General features: G+C 46.4%; 1 protein-coding gene across 1 annotated transcript in view; it reads right to left on the reverse strand.

The window, feature by feature from the left end:
- LOC126163187 (ATP-binding cassette sub-family C member 4-like) overlaps nt 1–13,357 on the reverse strand; it is a 310,113-nt gene that overhangs the window by 262,647 nt on the left and 34,109 nt on the right. The window lies entirely within an intron of this gene.

Genomic DNA, 13,357 nt, shown 5'->3' on the forward strand with positions numbered 1-13,357 from the left:
TTTTTATTACATAGTCGTGTAGTACGTAAAGAAATATTAATGTTTTAGTTATACCACTTTTTTCGCTTTGTGATAGATAGCGCTGTAGTAGTCACAAACATATGGCTCACAATTTTAGACGAACAGTTGGCAACAGATAGGTTTTTTAAATTAAAATACAGAAGATAGGTACGTTTGAACATTTTATTTCGGTTGTTCCAATGTGATACGAGTACCTTTGTGAACTTATCTTTCTGAGAACGCATGCTGTTACAGAGTGATTACCTGTAAATACCACATTAATGCAGTAAATGCTCAAAATGATGTCCTTCAACCTCAATGCATTTGGCAATACGTGTAACGACATTCCTCTCAACAGCGAGTAGTTCGCCTTCCGTAATGTTCGCACATGCATTGGCAATGCGCTGACGCATGTTGTCAGGCGTTGTCGGTATATCACGATGGCAAATATCCTTCAACTTTCCCCACAGAAAGAAATCCGGGGAAGTCAGATCCGGTGAACGTGCTTCGACGACCAATCCACCTGTCATGGAATATGCTATTCAAAACCGCTTCAACCGCACGCGAGCTATGTGCCGGGAATCCATCATGTTGAAAGTACATCGCCATTCTGTCATGCAGTGAAACATCTTGTAGTAACATCGGTAGAATATTACGTAGGAAATCAGCATACATTGCACCATTTAGATTGCCGTCGATAACATGGGGGCCAATTATCCTTCGTCCCATAACGCCGCACCATACATTAAACCGCCATGGTCGCTGATGTTCCACTTGTCGCAGCCATCGTGGATTTTCCGTTGCCCAATAGTGCACATTATGCCGGTTTACGTTACCGCTGCTGGTGAATGACGCTTCGTCGCTAAATAGAACGTGTGCAAAAAAAATCTGTCATCGTCCCGTAATTTCGCTTCTGCCCAGTGGCAGAACTGTGCACGACGTTCAAAGCCGTCGCCATGCAATTCCTGGTGCACAGAAATATGGCACGGGTGCAATCGATGTTGATGTAGCATTCTCAACACCGACGTTTTTGAGACTCCCGATTCTCGCGCAGTTTGTCTGCTACTGATGTGCTGATTAGCCGCGACAGCAGCTAAAACACCTACTTGGGCATCATCATTTGTTGCAGGTCGTTGCTGACGTTTCACATGTGGCTGAACACTTCCTCTTTCCTTGAATAACGTGACTATCCGGCGAACGGTCCTGACACTTGGATGATGTCGTCCAGGATACCGAGCAGAGTACATAGCACACGCCCGTTAGGCATTTTGATCACGATAGCCATACATCAACACGATATCGACCTTTTCCGCAATTGGTAAACGGTCCATTTTAACACGGGTAATGTATCGCGAAGCAAATACCGTCCGCACTGGCGGAATGTTACGTGATACCTCGTACTTATACGTTTGTGAGTATTACAGCCCCATCTGTCAGAAAGCGAAAAAAGTGGTCCAACTAAAAAATTCATATTTCTTTACTTACTACACGAATATGTAATAAAAATGAGGGTTCCTATTTTAAAAAAAACGCAGTAGATAACCTTTTGATCTATGGCAGCGCCATCTAGCGGGCCAACCATAGCGCCATCTCGTTTCCCCCTTCAAGATAGACGAGTTTCGTTCTATGTAGTTTTTTCGTTTGACGCTTATTTCGTGAGATATTTGGCCCGGTCGCGATCAATGGACCACCCTGTATACACTATCTGATCAAAAGTATCCAGACATTAATAAGGGGTGCGTTCAAGCGTCACCTTTATCACGGATTGATGTTTGCTTTCGGTGAGGTGTCCGATTGTCTGTGGAGGAACGGCATCGAATTCCTTCCCAAGAGCCTAAACCACAGAGGGCAGTGATGGACACTACGGTCTGGAGCGAAGTCTACGTTAGAAATCATCCAGAAGGTGTTCCATTGCTTTCAGATCGGGTCTTTTGATAGGCCAGTCCATTCCGGGAATGCTATTGTCCACAAAACATGGCTCAGAGATGCTGGTTTATGGCAGGGTGCACTGGTACGCTGAGACAGGCTTGGAACTCTTCCTCTACTGTACGGAGTACGCAATGCTGTAAGATGTGATGAGTTCATATCCTTCCGCATTTAATGTTTACTTAACTGCAGTAAGGCGACCGACCACGCCCTGACCTCGAGAAACACCGCCTTTTTGTAACACCCCACCCCCCTCCCCTGTTCTTCACTGTTGACACTACAAGAGATAGCAGGTAACGCTCCCATTGCTGCAAATCACTCGTTTCCAGACATCTATTGTCCAGTGGCATCTTATCCCTTGACGCCATGTCACTGACCACACGAATGTGTGGTTCATGAGGAGCCGCTGGACGAGTTGACCTTGTTCTTTTAAACTTGCTGCGCACAGCCACTGTGTTAGCTGGACTGCTGCCAGTACTTTGGATCTCACTAGCGACTCCTTCTTCTGATTTGACACCGTTTCTCACAACCACGCTCTGCGGTGCACTACGGTCCCTGTTGGCCGGTACGTGAGATCTGTCTGGTCTGGGTTCAGCTACAATTGTTTCTTCGCCTTTCCACTTCAGAGTCACATCACCGACTGTCGAATTGGGCGGCTTTAGAAGGGTTGGAATTATGCTGATGATGATTTGTTACTGAGGTAAACAACCAGTGACCGGTCCACGCTCAAACTCACTGAGCTGTGCTCGCCGATGCACTCCTCTGTGACTGCTTCTCCTCTGACATTCAACGCCCCCTGCCCCTATTTGTGCTGGCAGATCCATCCGGAGTGGCACCTACTCGTCAGTTCCGGATCACATAATGTCCCGATACTGTTGACCAGATAGTGTAGACAGCCAATCTGAGTGTCTGTACGCAGGGTAACTCAAGACTGTGACTGGATTCACGGAATAAGAAGGAAGACTGTTAATGGCCTAGAGTGCTGTTGTGAAAACGAAATAGTTTTCAACACTAAGTTTTAAATATTTTCAAAATGAGGAGTTTATTGATTGTTAGTAATGAGTCACGGTCTGATAAAGCGAAGTTCTCTCAAAAGCTGAGGTTTGTTCAGCAAGCAAAGAGGAGATGCATGCTGAAATTACTAAAAGATTGGAAAACAAAGGAAATGGATGAGGGAAAAATCTGAAGTAGGAGACATAATTGCCACTGTAGAGAATTATGCCGAGGTGAACACATGGCCTGAGAAAGTTATTTGCCGGATTCCAAGAGATAAGAAAGGACCTAGTGGAGGTGGTTGAAAACACGTGGCAGCGGCAGGGTGTGCACGCGGCTGAGTGTTACGTGCGGGAAGCTTCAGAGCGCACGCTCGTGCAGCAGCTTTGACGTACAATACATGAGAATTGTTGCCAAATTTCTAAAGCTATTTCTAGGAATTTTTCAAGGGAGTGGACTGCTCCGTTTACGAGAGCGTGCTATGAAGTTGTGCCTCCGAATTTTTAATTTGAAAACTCTTAAAGTTTTCTAAATAAAGCAAACGTTGGTAACATTCTACAGCTTTACTCTTCATCTCTACACATTTATCTCTCAAAAATAGTCACCCTGGCGACGTACCCATCTCTCCCAACGAGAGACCATTTAGTTGACACCGTCACTGTGAAATGTTTGAGTTCGTTGACGGAGTAACAACCTCACCTATTCTTGCATCGCTTCACAACCATCAAAGTGAACTCCTCGAACGTGTTTTTAAGTTTTGGAAAGAGATCAAAGTCGGGTGGGGCCAGGTCGGGACTGTACGGAGGATGAGCGCTGACAGTGAGTGAGCCCACGGCATCGGGATGTTGCGGATGTCGCAGCGCTCGTATGCGGCATGCCACTCTCGTGTGTGGAGGAACTCTTAGAATTCGAAGCTCGGTGACGGCAGGCTGTTTCTCACGCACCGACGTAGTTGCGTCACACGCCGTCGTGCTACTCGGTACAATTTGGAGCCCTCGAGCGGCAGAGATTTTAACTTAGCGAAGTCGACAGAGTAATATGCATGACATGTCTTACCTTAACAGATATTGAGACCACAATAAAATATTTAGGGGCATTAATTTTCAGGACGCTCTCGTATCTTGTAAGGTTCGCATCTTTTCTGTTATAGACGACTTTTAGTTTCACGCAGCCTTCTAAATTTTATTCCTTTTACTTCTTTCTCTTGGGCCCTGATCGCGTATCCCAATACGGGGCTGTACACCAGAGAACAAAGCTCTCCCCCTTGACGTACTTCCGCGGTAATACCAAAGGGTTCCTACATTTAGCGTAGGAATAACACTTTTGAAGTTCTACCAGTTAGTGTTTGGTCAGTTTCCTTGCCTTGCAAACAATTTTGATTTCTTGTAATATGTCAGATAATGTGAGCCTGTCTACTGAAATTGGAATCACAGAGAATATTAGGAAACAGAAGTAACAGAGAACTGATTGAAAATAATCGAGTCCCAGAGGAAACAATCAGTAGATCCTATATAGTGGTAGGTAGAAGAAACGTAAGTGAGAAGATGGAAGAGTTCTTCTGAGAGGAAATAAGGTTGAGGTTGGTTAATTGTTTGTTTGCAGTGGTTCGCAACAGGGCGTAACAACATTTATACACATCATAATTGTAAGCCACGACGCTTAACTATATAACAAAACAGTCTTCCCTTTCTGTATTAACACATGCAAAGGAAGTCATATCTGAAAGGATTTTCTGTACTGTCCATGTTTCGCACTTTCAATTACTGATGCTAATGCAGCATAGGAAAGAACATTTATAATTCGGGACACCACCAACCAATTAACTTAATTTTCTAAAGCTTCTTTTTAGCTTTTTTATCTCATATCGCTGATGCAAGACTATTATCACGAATCATTCCAGAAGTTTATAACAACGTGAACAGTTTTCTTCTGAGATCTCAGTTCACTGCTTTGTTATTTTAGTAGCCTCTGGTACCGAGCGCCGCCTTCAGTCCGGAATCGCTGCTGCTACGGTCGCAGGTTCGAATCCTGCCTCGGGCACGGATGTGTGTGATGGCCTTAGGTTAGTTAGGTTTAAGTAGTTCTAAGTTATGCGGGACTGATGACCTCCCATAGTGCTCAGAGCCACCGAGCGCCGCGAGTTTTGGATCCGTGCCAGACGGGCATGGACCTCGATTACCACTGGAAGAGGTCTCTCCAGCCGTCGCACCGTTAAGCCGTGACTGCGCGCCCGCTCCAGGCCCGCGTGTATAACGTGAGGGCGCCACGGTGAAGCTCGTGGTCCCAGCGGCCAGTAGCGTCCTACTCTGTCAGGTGTGTAGGCGCCTGCGTGTATACAAAAGCGTTGTTTTTGTACAGAGCGGCAAAACGCTGTAAGCCTGTAGGACGTCAACAGTGGGACTGGTGTCTCCAAAACGTGGACTAGGCTGTGCACACAGGTGGTTCTCGTGATTTTCCATCAGTTTAAGATGGAATTGACTCCCTTATCCCCTGCTTGTCTAAAACTGATATCTGTCAAAGGCGAATGCTATGAACTATTCAGCGAAAGACTATGTTCCCACTGCGTCAGGGTAAATTAAAAGTGGGCACCTTTCAAAACGTGATTTAGAAACACTGCATTTGAATAGATCACTCGTACATGACAGAAAAGGCAATTACAAAGGAAGGAAGGATGGTTAAGGTTTCACGTCGTTTCATCGGAGGCTAACTGAGCTCGAGTTTCTCAACTGCTATGGAGGAGGCAGAGTGCCAGTGTCAGTACAAGAGTGTTCTACTTGCTTGGTGCTTCCGGACAACAGCATACACACATCGAAAAAAAATTTGCATGACCTCGGTTCCGAGAATTCCCGAACCTGTACAGAAAATTGGAATAGAGATCATCATAAACATCATTTCCGCTCTTTTTATTGCTCATGAAAACCACACACTGCATCTTGTACAACCATACAGTGAGGCCTTCAGACGTGGTGGTCCAGATCGCTGTACACTCCGGTACCTCTAATACCCATTAGCACGTCCTCTTGCACTGATGCATGCCTGTATTCGTTGCGGCATACTATCCACAAGTTCACCAAGCCACTGTTGGTCTAGGTTGTCCTACTCCTCAACGGTGATTCGGCGTAGATCCCTCAGAGTGGTTGGTGGGTCTCGTCGTTCATAAACAGCCCTTTTCAATCCATCCCAGGCATGCTCGACAGGGTTCATGTCTGGAGAATATGCTGGCCACTCTAGTCGGGCGATGTCGTTATCCTGAAGGAAGTCATTCACAAGATGCGCACGATGGGGCGCGAATTGTCGTTCATGAAGACGAATGCCTCTCCAATATGCTAACGATATGGTTGCACTATCGGTCGGAGGATGGCATTCACGTATCGTACAGCCGTTACGGCGCCTTCCACGACCACCAGCGGTGTACGTCGGCCCCACATAATGCCACCCCAAAACAGCAGGGAACCTCCAACTTGCTGCACTCGCTGGACAGTGTGCGTAAGGGGCAGCCTGACCGAGTTGCCTCCAACCACGTCTCTGACGATTGTCTGGTTGAAGGCACGTGCGACACTCATCGGTGAAGGCAACGTGATGCCAATCCTGAGCGGTCGATTCGGCATGTTGGGCCCATACGTACAGCGCTGCACGGTGTCGTGGTTGGAAAGACGGACGTCGCCATGGACGCTAAAAGTGAATTTGCGCATCATGCAGCCTATTGCGCACAGTTTGAGTCGTAACACGACGTCCTGTGGCTGCACGAAAAGTATTATTCAACATGGTGGCGTTGCTGTCAGGGTTCCTCCGAGGCATAATCCGCAATTAGGGGTCATCAACGGCAGTAGCAGCCCTCGGGCGGCCTGAGCGAGGCATTTCATCGACTGTTCCTGTCTCTCTGTATCTCCTCCATGTCCGAACGACATCGCTTTGGTTCACTCCGAGACGCCCGGACACTTCCCTTGTTGAGAACCCTTCCTGGCACAAAGTAACAATGCGGAAAACATCGAACTGCGGTATTGACCATCTAGCCATGGCTGAAGTGCAAACAACACGAACCGTGTACCTCCTTCCTGGTGGAATGACTGGAACTGGTCGGCTGTCGGACCTCCCCCCCCCCCCCCCCCTCCGTCTAATAGGCGTTGCTCATGCATCGTTGTTTACATCTTTGGGCGGGTTTAGTGACATCTCTGAACAGTCAAACGGACTGTGTCTGCGATACAATATCCACAGTCAACGTCTATCTTCAGAAGCTCTGGGAACCGGGGTCATGCAAAAGTTTTTTTGATGTGTGTAGTATCGCTCCTGAGCCCCTGAATCACTTCACCGTAAGCTATTCAGAGCACGGCTACCGCATCACAAATGACGGCTAATGCTACACACACAGTGTTCGTTAGGAAACGTTTTGTGAAAATATACTATAGTATCATGCCTGAAGTCCTGAATCACTTCAGCATAATCTCCTGAGCGCACGGCGACAGCATCACAAATCACGGTAAATTTTAGACCCACAGTGTCCGTTAGGAAACGTTTTATGGAAAATCTACTATAATGAAAGGTATGGTTGGTAAGCCTTTCTCTCAGAATTCGGCATCATGAAGATGCAACAGAAGTAACGTATCTATTAGTGGACTGGGTTGTAGCATCGGAACAAGAAACACCAATTGTTCCTTGCGTTCTATGTTAGAAGTTTAACTCCTGGAGAAACCAGTGCCTCCTGTAGGTGAACTCATCCAAAAGCCCGGTAATAATTACAGGACGAAGCACTCGCCACTTCCGTCTCCATACCTTTTTCCTAAACATTTATCACCGTCCTATCTTATTGAGTAATACGTTAATATATCTCGAACTAGCCGTTCACTGTGAACTACCACGGGAACCCCGCAAACCAACCATCCAACAGAAATCCCGCAACCGGCTCAAAAACTCAAACTCCGTCCAAACCGGCCTCAGAAGGCCCTACTGTAACGACCGACCGCCGTCTGTTCCGCACCCGGTAGGAATTACGGGGTGCGGGTATGGGGGGGGAGGGCATGCTGTCAGCGCACAGTTGTCCTGGCAATTGTTAACTTTCGCCGGCCGGGGTGACCGAGCGGTTCTAGGCGCTACAGTGTGGAACCGCGCGACCGCTACGGTCGCAGGTTCGAATCCTGCCTCGGGCATGGGTGTGTGTGATGTCCTTAGGTTAGTTAGGTTTAAATACTTCTAAGTTCTAAGGTACTGACGATCTCAGAAGTTAAGTTCCATAGTGCTCAGAGCCATTTGAACCATTTTGTTAACTTTCGTGACCAGAGCCGCTATTTCTCAGTCAAGTAGCTCTTCAATTGGTTTCACAAGGGCTGAGTGCACCCCCCTTGCCTACAGCGCTCGGCAGAACCGGTCGGTCACCTATCGACGTGCTACCCTAGAAGCACTTACTTTCGGTAGACTGACGGGAAGCCGGTGCTGTCACTGCGGCTAGGCCGTTGACCCCCAGTAGGCTACAAAGACTGAAACTGCAAATCGTCCGAAAATGGGTACTGCAACCCTTTACCATCTTCCATACCTGGAAAGCCTTTACCCATCTCATCCTCGCCTATGCCAAAACTCTGTCCAAATCGTTGAACGACGAGCACCCCCCCCCCCTCCTGCCCCTGTTTCACACATCCATTTACCCTCTCCTACACGAATCCTTCAGTATCGTATCACTCCCTCCAGTCCCTCCTCCCTCTACGCACACACTCCGAACATGCACATATCTCGTACACAGTACAAACTAGTCTCCAGAGATCCATTCTTACCTCCCTGATTTCCAGGCCACGCAGTAAGCTCCGAATGTGAAAATATTTTTTTTGACGCCCACTGCCTAGGGAGGAATGTTCTTCATGAGTAAATCAGAGCTCGCACGTTAAGATTTAACTATTCGCTTTTCCCACGGATTGGAGGGATAGACGGCTAATTAGAAATTTATATTTGAACCAGAGAGCAAGAGTAAGAATAGGATGTGTGATGAGTGAGGAAATTGAACTGGGAAGAGGTGTAAGACAAGGTTGTTGTTTATCACCAACACTCTTCAATATCTATCTGGAGGAAATTATTAATGAAAGCTTTGATAGAAAGAGGGGAGTTTGTATTGGGGGTCGGAGAGTGGGGTGTATAAGATCTGCAGAAGACATGGTTGTGATGCAGAGAGTACAAGAGAGATGGAACAAATGTTAGATAATCTAAACACAAAATTAGGAGAATATGGCATGAAGATTAACAAGAAGAAAACGAAAAGCATGGTAATTGGAGGAAATGGGAGAAAATGCCGTATGAAAATAGGGGGAGAGGAAATAGAGCAAGTGAATAACTTCAGTTACTTCGGAAGTGTAATAATGGATGATATGCATTGCTCAACAGAAATTAGGAAAAGAATTGCAATTGCAAAAGAAGGATTCAAGAGGAAACAGAAGTTACTTTGTGGAACACTAAGCAAAGATCTGAGGAAAAGACTTGCCAAATGTTACCTCTGGAGCGTTGCACTGTATGGTGCCGAGAGCTGGACATTGAGATGAAGGAAGATGAGGGAAGATTGGAGGCACTAGAGATGTGGAAATGGAGAAGAATGGAAAAAGTGAAATGGGAAGACCGACTAAGCAATGAGGAGGTATTAAGAAGAGTTGGAGAAGAAAGAAACATGTTGAAAGTCATCAGAAAAAGAAAACGGAACTGTATTCGACATTGTTTAAAGAGGGACTGTTTATTGAAGGAAGGAATAGAAGGAATGGTGGAGGGAAAAAGGGGAAGAGAAAAAGAAGATATCAAATGCTGGACAATATCAAAGGAGACAAATATTCAGAAATGAAGAGACTGGCTGTGGACAGACAAAACCATGAGAAGACCTGCCGTAAAACATACTACTACCTTCCCACAGGCTATTCGAGAGTGGAATGGAAGAGAAACAGTTTGATGGTCGTCCGACGAACCCTCGGCTAAGAACTGAGTATAAATTGCAGAGCAGTCACGTAGACATAGACGCAGTTGCTAAACCAATACCAACATACCCCAGTAACACCATAATTACACACTCTTCATACCATATTCCCACGTATTTTAAAAGCATCTCTTCCAGACAATGACTTCGCCGAATCATGCACCACTCTTCCAGCTGATCTAACCTACTCCACAGCCATTCCCCACATCATGTCTTCCTCTGGGATTAACTCACTCATAAGTCAATGAAGGACTGACTGGATCTTGCACCCATTTGAAGATCTATTTTTCAACAAAAGAAAGAAAACATTGTTTGGTGATCGCATTCGTCACGGACCACATGCAGCCCGTTGACCACGAAATTGACACCAATCGTGTGTACATACGTAATTGAAAGCCGATGGCAGGGAAGAAATGCATCGAAAACCACAACTGGCCAAGAGGGCACAGCTGTTGTGCAGGGTGTGAGGGACGTACAGTGCAGTACCCCTTTGCTGCCTTATCGTAGCAGAGTTATTTGGGAGAACTCTCCAGCTGATCCCGTCCTACTGAGTGTACTCGTGATGACGCCGAGCAGGTGCCCGCGCCTCCGGTAAACGTCCGCGGCTGCTGGGCAGCGACTGCGCGGTCCAGCACTACGGTGGATCCCCAGCGCTGCCGGCGCCTCACGCGGCCCGTGGCACGGCGCCGGCCAGCCGTTTCTGATTCAGTTCAGTAATGCTAAATTAAGTAAATGCAGATAAAGGACACTGGTATCGAAATTCAGTTACGTTTCTGATTAAGTAACTGTGATGAGATGTCTGAATTGCACAAAGCTGGGCCGTGTGGTATATAGGCCTGCGGGGCATGTATTCGGTAGAAGTCAAATGCAAATACAGGCAGTGTCATCCTGCTAGCAGCCATAACCTAACGCTGGAGCAGTTTCTTCAACCTGGCCATGGCCTATTACTACTCTCATTTTGTCTTAGTTCTCTATTTGTAAGGATCAGTGTGTGTGTTGGCACCAAAAGGGAAGAAACTCAACCACAAAAAAAAAAAAAAAAAAAAAGATCGGTATTCTCAGTACACTTTTCAGAAACTGACATCACTGAAGTAAATGCAGCGATGAGTAACATCTTATGTATGAAAGGTCGGGATACAGCACGATGCGCACTCATGTTCAGTTATGTAATGTTCGTTGTGTTTCGTTACGCAGCGAAATCCACCTTTGTTCCGAGTCTGTGATTTACTGCCTTTTGAACAGTCTGTTGCCAGGTGCCCCTGTTTGCAGTGCGTATCCGTGATAAGGCGAATCACACGCAACGTTGGCATGCAGTAGCGCTTTCTTGACGAATGCAGGCGTGCAAACAGGCACTGCACGTGCGGATACGCACCTCGGCGCATTAATTTCGTGAGGGAAAAACCTTGCAGTTCCCACCGACAACTAGCCAGCCGTTGTCGCCGAGCGGTTCTAGGCGCTTCAGTCTGGAACCGCGCGACCGCTACGGTCGCAGGTTCGAATCCTGCCTCGGGCACGGATGTGTGTGATGTCCTTAGGTTAGTTAGGTTTAAGTAGTAGGGGAATGATTACCTCAGATGTTAAGTCCCATAGTGCTCAGGGCCGTTTGAACCATTTTTGAACCCACCGACAACTAAGCAGTCTGTTGGTAATTTCAGTCTCTACCTCTGGCCTCATTTAATCGTGTACTCGGAAACGAACACTCATAGCAGAGCACAAGGTCACTGGCGACAAGTACGCCTCTGACTTTACGCTCCGTTCCAGCACCATTCGTAGCAAACTTCTTCGTTGGCCTTGCATCTCCGAACATCACACTTGTGTGGTATTACTGCAAGAGCAAGTACTAGTCTCGCCAAGAGGTATAATATCTTCCTTCTTTCTGTCTTTGTGCGATACTGAAAAATCAGTCGCAAAAGAATAGGTGCGCATATGGCACCTTGTTACGTTGTCATCAAGAACACACTGTCCGTCATTTTCTTGTCCATCTCTGTAGGTAGAAGACGACGTACATGGTAAACTGTGTAATCAGTAATAAAATATTTGACATCGTCAGTGACATGTTTCGAAAGGTACCTTCCACCTTCAGGTTTGTTTAGATGAAATATTTAGATTACTCCCGTGAACACATTTCGGGCGTATCTTGGCGATTCTGCCAGGAGATTAATCTAAATGCATTACTCAGGTATTTCGGCAATTCGTTCATGGAAGTTACCTAAATATTACAACCAAACACACTTGAGAATTGAAGATACCTTCCGAGGAATTAATGAACTCGGTGGCAAAAGTCGAACGTTTCATTACCGCTCAATGCGTCCACTTCACCGTTTGTTCAGCTGCAGTTTAGTAACTCCAGTGGTAAGTTCTATTTGAGTAGTTATGTTTCTTTTAATAAGCATGTCTATATATGCATAAATAATTTCTTTGGTCACAGAGCCTTGGTAGGGTACATAAATGGTGGTCCGTTAAAATACTAATCGTCATCTGATGTCACATCTACCTATCTGCGAGGAATTACGGTATACTTCGTTTCCATCATCAGTAAATAGTAAATGCAAAATCGATCGTAATTCGGATGATTAATATAAACGTCACAGTAGTTTACGAGGCATGAACTAGTTGTAGTTATGGTCTTGTCTTCTTCCAATCTAAAAATTGGTTTACCTACGGCACCTAGATATAGGGGAGTGGGGTAGGAGAGGGGGCAAGGGGGTTGCGGGTGTTCGTTAGTGGAGGGGGGGGGGGCGAGTGTCTAGGGAGGGGGAAGGGTGCGGGGAAGAGGGGGCGGTGTTGGGCTGTAGTTTAAGACGATATCCGAACCTCGATACAACTAGGTATTTTCCACACGAGGAACTTTCGGTATCGCGAAATGTGTGGGGCACAGGTTTTTTTTCTCCTGTGATATTTTAGATCTATGAAATTACGGTGACCCAGCCGTGAACCTTTGTATTTGAAATTCGTTCAATAAATACGCTTGTAGCTGGGTCGATTACTCTCGTCCGCACTTGATAGAATTAAAAAACCAGTGGTTTCTTCACTGTATGTGCCAAGGATTAGTGTAGTAAGGTATCAGACAATGAAAAGTCACTCTGCCATTCCCGAGCCATCTAAAGCAGTTCAAGTTGTCTATTTGCTTGGTTTCTCTCCATATGGAGCGTGCGACCTCGAAAGCAACTAGTCTGAGAATTGCAGCGATATTTTATCGCTGTACCCAAGGCCTCCGTGCTGTGCACGCTTTATCCATAAGAGATACCTGACGAGATGGAAGTGTGGTTGCGAGTCGTCTACGGTGAGGTGCATTTAGCTACATGGCGTGGGTTCATCATAGTGAAGTATGGCGTCGGGGACTGTCAGACAGACCTCACGCACATCATCTACATCTACATCCATACACCGCAAGCCACCTGACGGTGTGTGGCGGAGGGTACTTTCAGTACCTCTATCGCTTCTCCCTTCTATTCCAGTCTCGTATTGTTCGTGGAAAGAAAGATTGTCGGTATGCCTCTG

This window comes from Schistocerca cancellata, chromosome 2 (genome assembly GCF_023864275.1).
Source record: "Schistocerca cancellata isolate TAMUIC-IGC-003103 chromosome 2, iqSchCanc2.1, whole genome shotgun sequence".
Classification (NCBI taxonomy): Eukaryota; Metazoa; Arthropoda; class Insecta; order Orthoptera; family Acrididae; genus Schistocerca; species Schistocerca cancellata.